General features: G+C 39.1%; 1 protein-coding gene and 1 non-coding gene across 2 annotated transcripts in view; one reads left to right on the top strand and one right to left on the bottom strand.

The window, feature by feature from the left end:
• The window catches only part of LOC100963003 (cat eye syndrome critical region protein 2), a 63,300-nt gene that overhangs the window by 2,810 nt on the left and 51,525 nt on the right, over window positions 1-8,965 (top strand). The window lies entirely within an intron of this gene.
• On the bottom strand, window positions 7,258-7,364 carry LOC111727081. Its single transcript, XR_002774712.1, has one exon. It is a non-coding gene; the product is annotated as a U6 spliceosomal RNA (small nuclear RNA).

Below are 8,965 nucleotides of genomic sequence, written 5' to 3'. Positions count from 1 at the left end.
CCCCCCCCCTGCACTCCAGCCTGGGCAGAGTGAGAGTGAGATGCTGTGTCTTTAAAAAAAAGAGAAAGAGAGAGAGAAAGGCTGAGTGCCCATACTCAGCAGTTAGGGGTGCCGAGCACATACACCAGGGCTAGCAGGTTCAAACCCAGCCTGGGCCTGCTAAAATAAAAATAAATGAATGAATGAATGAATGAAGTTTTAAAAAGAGAGAGAGAGAGAAGGGAAAGAGAGAGAAAAAAAGAAATCCCTGTATCGTTCTTACTAGAATCAATAAAATTATGAAGAAATTTGAGAAAAATTGAAATATTGAGATTTTGCCCAGAGTATCACTCAATACAATGTTGTAGCTTTATTATTGTTATTATCTATCTATTTATTTATTTTTAAAGAGATTTGGTCTCACTCTGACTCAGGATGATCTGGAACTCCTGAGCTCAGGCGACCGGCCTTGCCCTCCAAGAGTGTTAGGATTTACAGATGTGAGCCACCATGCCTGGCCTATTCTCTCAAGTTTTATGTTCTCATTCTAAAGAGAGCAATTTGGGTAAGTGAACGCTTACCCTTTCTGGCTCTAAGATGTACCTGTTAAGGGGAACTAAGAAAGTTGCTTGATTTCTTTGTGCATAACCTGCTCATTCATAAAATGAGCTTGATAACAATACAGTTATTATGGCGATTAAATGAAATAATTTATGAGAAGCCTTAGAACAGTCTCAATAATGTATCTATTACATTATCATGTATAGAATCATTATGTATTTACTGTACTATACCTTTTTTAAGAGACAGAGTCTCACTTTATCGCCCTCAGTAGAGTGCTATTGCATCACAGCTCACAGCAACCTCCAACTCCTGGGCTTAGGCGATTCTTTTGCCTCAGCCTCCCAAGCAGCTGGGACTACAAGCACCCACCACAACGCCCAGCTATTTTTTTTGTTGCAGTTTGGCCAGGCCCAAGTTCAAACCTGCCACCCTCGGTATATGGGGCCAGCGCCCTACCCACTGAGCCACAGGCGCCACCCTGTACTATACTTTTTATCATTATTATAGAGTGTACTTATTAAAAAGAAAAAAAAGAAGTGGGAACAGCCTGGTGAGGCAGCATGTACCCAGCTATTCAAGAAGCTGAGAGATTGGACCAGCCTGAGTAATAATTGGGAGATTCTGGTTTGGTTTGGTTTGGGCTCTGTTTCCCAGACTAGAGTGCTATGGCATTAGCCTAACTCACAGCAACCTCAAACTTTCTAGCAATCTTCTTGCCTCCGCCTCCTCAGCAGCTAGGCGCCTACCACCACACCCAGATAATGTTTTTCTTCTTTATCTTTTTTGAAGTAGAGATAGGATCTGGAACACCTCAGCTCAAGGGATCCTCCTGCTGAGCCTCCCAGAGTTCTTGGGTTACAGGTGTAAGCCACCCACCATACCCGGTCTGGTCTAAGAAATATTTTTAAAGGTTACTTCTAAAACAGCCGCAGGCAAGTCTTTCTCTTTCAAGAGGTATTGCAAAAGAAGGCATTGCTAATGCGTGTGCTTGTGTTTTAGTTTTTAACATAAAAGTTCAAAAGTAGAAAAAAGCATACAAAAGAAGGATATAAAGAAAAATATTAGGCTTGGCACCTGTGGCTCAAGTGGCTAGGGCACCAGCCACATACACCTAAGGTGGTGGGTTCGAATCCAGCCTGGGCCCGCCAAACAACAATGATGGCTGCAACCAAAAAAATAGCCGGATGTTGTGGCAGGCGCTTGTGGTCCCAGCTACTTGGGAGGCGGAGGCAGGAGACTCGCTTGAGCCCAGGAGTTGGAGGTTGCTGTGAGCTGTGATGCCATAGCACTCTACCCAGGGGGACAGCTTGAGGCTCTGTCTCAAAAAAAAGAAAAATATTGTGTAGCTATTTGGTATTTTTAAAAAGGTTAAAAAGTTAACAGAATTTTCATAAAGTTACAATAGATTGTTAACTTACCATTGAAGAAAAAAATTTTATTTTTGCCATTGTTAGCCAGGGCTGGGTTTGAACCTGCCAACTCCAGCATATGGGAGGCCAGAGGTGGTGGCTCATACCTGTAATCCTAGTACTCTGGGAGGAGGTTGATATGAACGTGAGCCAGAGTGAGACCTTGTCTCTACTAAAAATAGGAAAACTAGCTGGGTGTCATGGTAGGTTTCTATAGTCCCATCTACCCAGGAGGCTGAAATAAGAGGATCGCCTGAACCTAAGAGATTGAGTTTGCTGTGAGCTGTGATGTTGCCACGGCATTCTAACCAGAGGAACAGAGTGAGACTGTGTCTCACCAAAAAAAAAGGAAAGAAAAGAAATATCTGTAGTATCTATCTGATGCGAAAATATGTCTAGATTTCTACTTGTGAAATACATATAGGTACTACTAAAATTGTCATTTATTGGCTGCATTCATAGTTAAAGGAAATATAAAATTTCAGGTTATTAGATTAAAGTAAAGATACAGTATTTTCTCCACTAAGTTTATGTGCAACCTAAATTGTATCTGTGGATCTCTGATTTAAAAGGTGTTTTTTAAATCTGTCAGGCATGGTGGCTCATACCTGTAATCCTAGCACTCTGTGAGGTTGAGGCAGGAAGATCTCTGAGCTCAGGAGTTGGAGACCAGCATGAGCAAGAGCAAGACCCCAATGTGGGCATTGTGGTGGACACCTGTGGTCCTCGCTACTGAGGGGCTGAGGCAAGAGGATTGCTTGAGCCCAGGAGTTTAAAGTTGCACTAGGCTATGACAGCACGACTATAGTCTCTTCAGGGTGACAGAATGAGACCCAGCCTCAATAAAAAGGATGGATCTCTTCAAAATCTCAAATTAGAGTGGCGCTTGTGGCTCAATGAGTAGGGCTCCAGCCCCACATACCAAGGGGTGGTGGGTTCAAACCTGGCCCTGGCCAAACTGCAATAAAAAAATAGCCGGGCGTTGTGGCGGGCACCTGTAGTCCCAACTACTTGGGAGGCTGAGGCAAGAGAATCACCTAATCCCAGGAGTTGGAGGTTGTTGTGAGCTGTGATGCCACAGCACTCTACTGAGGGCAATAAAGTGAGACTCTTAAAAAAAAAATCTCAAATTAATCTGCAGTTCACTTACTTTCTTTCTTGAGGAAACTAAGGCAAAGCTTTAGTATAAGTATTATTTAAGGTGGTATTTTTTGGGGTGATGGATGTGGAAGTTGAACTCTGAGGTGGCCTCCATGACCCCATGGAATTACCTGTGCCTTTATGTGATCCCCTCCCTTTGAGTGTGGGCAGGACCTGCTCCTTCAGAGACTGTTCTTGTGGATTAAAGAAGTAAAGCTGCCCTACTGGGAAAGCCATATTAGGAATGGTGCTGACTGCCAGGAGCTGAGGGTAGCCTCAGCTGTGTCTATGACCATGGTAAAAATGTTAGGCAAATAAAGCAAGTCACAGAAGCATGCATACCAGTGGTTTCTTTAAATAAGCGTAAAACCAGGAAAAGTAAAAGGAGGGTGCAAATATGTGGAGTACTTACAAAGAAAACCAAGAGAATGCTTAACACAATTCGGGAAGGTGATTGATTATACCTGCTTACAAGGGAGAGGACTAAAACTAAGGCTAAGTAGGTAAGTGCAAGTGGTAGCCTTTAATGTACTGATTTGCACTATTTATGAACACCAGAGTCTCCTGGAGGGTTGTTAAAACACAGATTGCTAGGCCCCTCTGTCATCTAATTCAGAAAGTTTTGTGGGCCCTGAGAGTTTGCATTCTCTGTAAGTTCCCGGTGATACTGATGACCATAGTCACCCTACTAAAAGAAATACTTAAGGAATTTAAAATTAACTGGTTGATCTTTCAACAGTATATTTTTTTTTATTGGGAAGTAGCTTAGCATAACTGAGCACTGGATTTCAGTTGGGAATTTAGTTTGCTTTTGGCTGTCAAAGTGAAGATGGAACCAAACCATGTCTTGAGCTATAGTTTTTTAAGTATTATAAAAATATCCGCCCTTGGCTCAGCACCTGTAGCACAGTGGTTACATTGCCCGGCACATGCACCGAGGCTGGCGGGTTTGAGCCCAGGCCGGCTGAACAACAATGACAACTGCAACAAGAAAATAACCGGGCATTGTGGTAGGCGCCTGTAGTCCCAGCTACTTGGGAGGCTGACACAAGAGAGGAAGCCCAAGAATTTGAGGTTGCTGTGAACTGTGATGCTATGACACTCTACTGAGGGCAACATAATGAGACTCTCTCTCTCAAAAAAAAACCAAAAAAACTCCATCCTTAAATGCTCGTTGTAACATTTGACACCAGATTTTTTTTTTTTTTACCTTTTATCAGCTTATCTTTAATAGAGTGCTCTCTATGTAAGCTAGACCAATTAGTGCTTCACTGTGGTCTTGCTCACTTTCTTGTGGCTTTACTCTTAAGTGGAAATTTATAAAAATTGTCAATTTACTTTTTCAGGATTAATTATGGGTCCAGCATTTTATAATAGATTCTCTAACTGTGAAGTCACTTAAAAATAAACATTTTTAGTGTTTTGGGGTCTCATCTATTCTCTGTATATCTGTATCTTTCATTTTCTTGGATGTTACAATACCTTCATTGAATGAAGGTGTTCATTTAAACATGTTTTTATTGAGATACCCCAGCCAATGCTTTTTGACATTTAAGGCACCGTGTAGTTATCATCCTACTCAAAAAAAATTAAAATATTTCCATCTCCGCAGTAAGTTTCCTTTGCACTCCCTTACCGTACAAGCAAGGTATACCAGGCAACCACTGCTTTCATTTTTGTCAGTATAGAAGTTTTTACCTGTTTGAGAATTTTGTATGAGTGAGATCACACAGTGAGAAATGAACTCAAGCCCACCCTTCCTTAGTCAGCATAAAGTCTCTGTGATATTCATCTACAGCAGCAGATCTCAACCTGTGGGTCATGACCCACAGGAATGGTATTAAAGGGCCGTGGCATTAGGAAGGTTGAGAACCACTGATCTACAGTGTCTGTGGTTTGTCCCTTTGGGGGGAGTGGGACAATGAATTTCATCTAGTGAAAATTATGTTACAGTCTGTCTGTTCACTTGATAAACACTTAGGTTGCTTCCAATTGGGGGCCATTATGAATAAAGCTGCTGTGAACATTTGCATACATATATTTTGTGCACATATGTTTTTATTTCTCTTGGTAATTGCTGGGAGTCATATGGCAAAAATATATTTAAGAATCTTGAAACTATTTTCAAAAACACTTGCCACATTTATATTTCCACTAGCAACATCTGAGCACTCCAGTTGCTCCATATCTTTGCCAACATTTGCTGTTTTTAATTTTGCTGATTCTGTTAATGTTTAAAGTGATAATTCATTGTGGTTTTCATTTACATTTCCCTGATGACTAGTAATGTTGAGCATTTATTCATGTGCTTACTGCTCATTTGTCTTTAATTTTTTTTAATAAATTTATTTACTTATTTATTTGCAGTTTTGGCTGGGGTCCGGCTTGAACCCACCACCTCCAGTATATGAGGCTGGTGCCCTACTCCTTGAGCCACAGCTGCCGCCCTGTCTTTAATTTTTGTGAAATACTTGCTCATCCTTTCGCTTGTTTTAAATTAGAGATGTTTGCCTTTTGCTAAAATTGAGTTGTAAGGTTTCTGTATATTTGAATACAAGTTCTTTGTCAGCTATATGATGTGTGAATATTTTCTGGTTTAGTAGCTTGCTTTTTTCCATTTGTGTGTTAAGTTTTATAGTTGTCATCCTTACGAATTTTGGATTGGTATTTGAATATGGTTTGAGGTAGAACAGGCGTCCTCAAACTACGGCCCGCGGGCCACACGCAGCCTGCCTAGGACGTTTATCTGGCTCGCTGAGTGTTTTTGCTGCCGCTGCCTGTCTGCTTAGCAGCCGACTCATCCCGGGGCCCACAGTCCAGCCCTCCAACAGTCTGACAGACAGTGAACTGGCCCCCTGTTTAAAAAGTTTGAGCACCCCTGAGGTAGAAGGTCAGTGTTTGATTTCATACAGATAACATACGTGTTAAGTTTAATTTTGTTTATTTGTTTATGTTTTTTGCAGTTTTTGGCTGGGGCTGGGTTTGAACCCGCCACCTCCGGCACATGGGACTAGTGCCCCACTCCTTTGAGCCACAGACATTGCCCTTAATTTTGGATTCTCATCTATCTATATGTCTTAACTGTACACTATCTATATGTCTTAACTATACACTACCAGATTGTCTTGAAATTGGGTAATGAAAGGTCACCAACTTAGTTGTTTAGGTGGTTGTGTGTCTTACCAAAAAAAATTTTAAAGGCTGCTAATGAGAATGGACACCTTAAATTTTGATACCGAATTTTCTAATACTTGAACATGATATGTGTATAAATATATCTCTCCATTTATCTTTCTTTAATTTCAGAATATTTTGAAATTTTCAGCATAAAGATATTTGACATCTTTCCATTTATTCTTAAGCATTTTATATTTTTAAATAATATTGTAAATGGAAGTTGTGTTTTATTTTGTTTTGTTTTTTGAGACAAAGGTTCACTTTGTTGCCCTCAGTAGGTGCTGTGGTGTCATAGCTCACAGCAACCTCAAACTCCTGAGCTCGAGTGGTCCACCTGCCTTGGCCTCCCAGAGTGGTAGGACTACAGGCATCAGCCACCACGCCTGGTCTAAATGGAAGTATTTTTAACATTTTTCATATCTAGCTATTTGTTGCTGTTATATATAACAAAGTTATTTTCTTTCTTTCTTTCTTTCTTTTTTTTTTTTTTTGCAGTTTTTGGCTGGGGCAGGGCTTGAACCCACCACCTCTGGCACATGGGGTCAGTGCCCTACTCCTTTGAGCCATACGCCCCAGTTATTTTCCTGTATTAACTTAATTCTTAGAATCTTGTTGAGATCATTTTTTTGTTCTACTGGTTTTGTTGTAGCTTCCTGAGAATTTACTATGTATCCTGGAAATTAAAAATTTTGCTTCTCTCGTCATTCTATATCTCCTATACTTCTTTTTCTTACTACACTGGCAAAGACCTTTAATAATGCTCTTTTGTTCCTGATCATACCAGGAAAGCATTCAGTCTGATAAAGTGTTGTCTCTTATATAGTGTGGACTTGATTTGCTAATAGTATATTAGTGATTTTCGCATAAATGTTGATAAGGTATATTAGTTTGTAATTTTATGTTCTTACAAATCATTGTGAAGTTTTAGTACAAAGATCCAGAAATATTCTTTCCTCTGTTTTCTTAAGTTTGTGTAATTTTTTTTTTTTAATATATAGAATGCTTCACAAATTTGCGTGTCATCCTTGCGCACGGGCCATGCTAATTTTCTCTGTATTGTTCCAGTTTTAGTATATGTGCTGCCCAAGTGAGCACAAGTTTGTGTAATTTAATTCAAACATTTGCTGTACATTTGGATATTTTCTTTATCATTTAAATTATGTCCTAACTTACTTTTATAATCCAAAACAAAAGATGTATTGCTTCAGTTCTAGACATCGTAGTGTTAGTGATTTCTAATTTAATTCCATGTGTTTAGGTTTTATGTCTGGTCTGGTGATTCTGCTAGCTTTTGAAGCTTATGGAGACTCATTTTATGTCCCAGCATATGGTTTACCTTGGTGAATATTCCACACGCACTTCAAAAGAGTATATATTCTGCAGTTTTCATGTATCGTATTCTGTAACTGTCACTTAGGTGAGGTTTGTAGTATTGTTGAGATCTATTTCTCATTGATTTCTTTTGTCTACTTGGTTTATTGATTAATGCTAGAAAGATTAAAATCTCTAACTATGATTGTAAATCTGTTTCTCCCTTCAGTTCTGCCTATTTTTGTTTGATGAGTTTTTGTTGTCCTGTTATCAGATGGATACATGTCAGTTTATCGTGTATTCCTGGCGAATTGGTCTGTTTATTATTATGTAATACTGTCTTCACATCTGGTATGTCTCATGATCTTTATGCTCATTCTGCATAAGATCATTTTCAATCCTTTTAATCTTTGTATTTTTATATTTAAATTATATCTTATAGTCTATAGTTGGTTGGGTCTTGCTTTTTTTTTCCCCCTCAATGTGTCAATTTCTGTCTTTTAATTGGGATGTTTAGTCCACTTTTTAAGTGTACATTTCATTGATTTTTTTTAATGTAGTCCCAAAATTCTGTAGCCAGCACCACTGTCTGTGTACAGAACATGTTTATTAACCCAAAAGAGACACCTTTGCAGTCAATCCCATTTCCCCTAGCCCATTAGCCATCACTCCCTTTTCCTCACCCCCAGTGCCCAGCATCACTAGTTTACTTTCTATTGCCATAGATTTGACTGTACTGGATACGTCTTATAGCTGGGGCCATTCAGTAAGTATCCTTTTATATCTGGCTTTTTCAACTTAGCATTATTTTTTAAAGTTGTATTATTGTTTGTAGCATGAATCACTACTTCTTCCTTTTCATCGTCAAATAGTACTCCTTTATGAAATGTACATTTTATTTATCAGTCAGTGGACATTTGTGCTTTTAAAAAAAACTTTTTGGGTATTATGAATTGTGCTGCTTTGAACGTTTGTGTACAGCTTTCTGTATGGGTAAATGTTTTCCTTTCTCTTGGGTCTGTTTTACATTCCCACCCAATGTTGTATAAAGGTTCTGCTTTCTCCACATCCTGGCCAACCCTTGTTATTATCTATCTTTTTGACATCTACCCTCATAGTGATTACAAAGTGGTATTTCTTTGTGGTTTGATTTGCATTTCCCTAATTACTAAAGTTAAGCAACTTTCCCTTTGCTTCCTCTGTTTTTTGTTCCTTTGTTAGTCCTTTAATGCTTTCTTTCAGGCTAAGTGACCTTTTTTAATTCTATCACTTTATTTCTCTGACTGGATTTTTATTCCTATGTATCTTAGTAGTTGTTGGGCTAACAATATGCATCCTGAATTATCCAGAGCTGTTCAGAATTCTTTTTTTTTTTTTTTTTTTTT

Source organism: Otolemur garnettii, unplaced genomic scaffold (genome assembly GCF_000181295.1).
Source record: "Otolemur garnettii isolate 467f Iridium unplaced genomic scaffold, OtoGar3 scaffold00092, whole genome shotgun sequence".
Lineage (NCBI taxonomy): Eukaryota > Metazoa > Chordata > Mammalia > Primates > Galagidae > Otolemur > Otolemur garnettii.
This window is presented reverse-complemented; position numbering and strand designations above follow the sequence as displayed.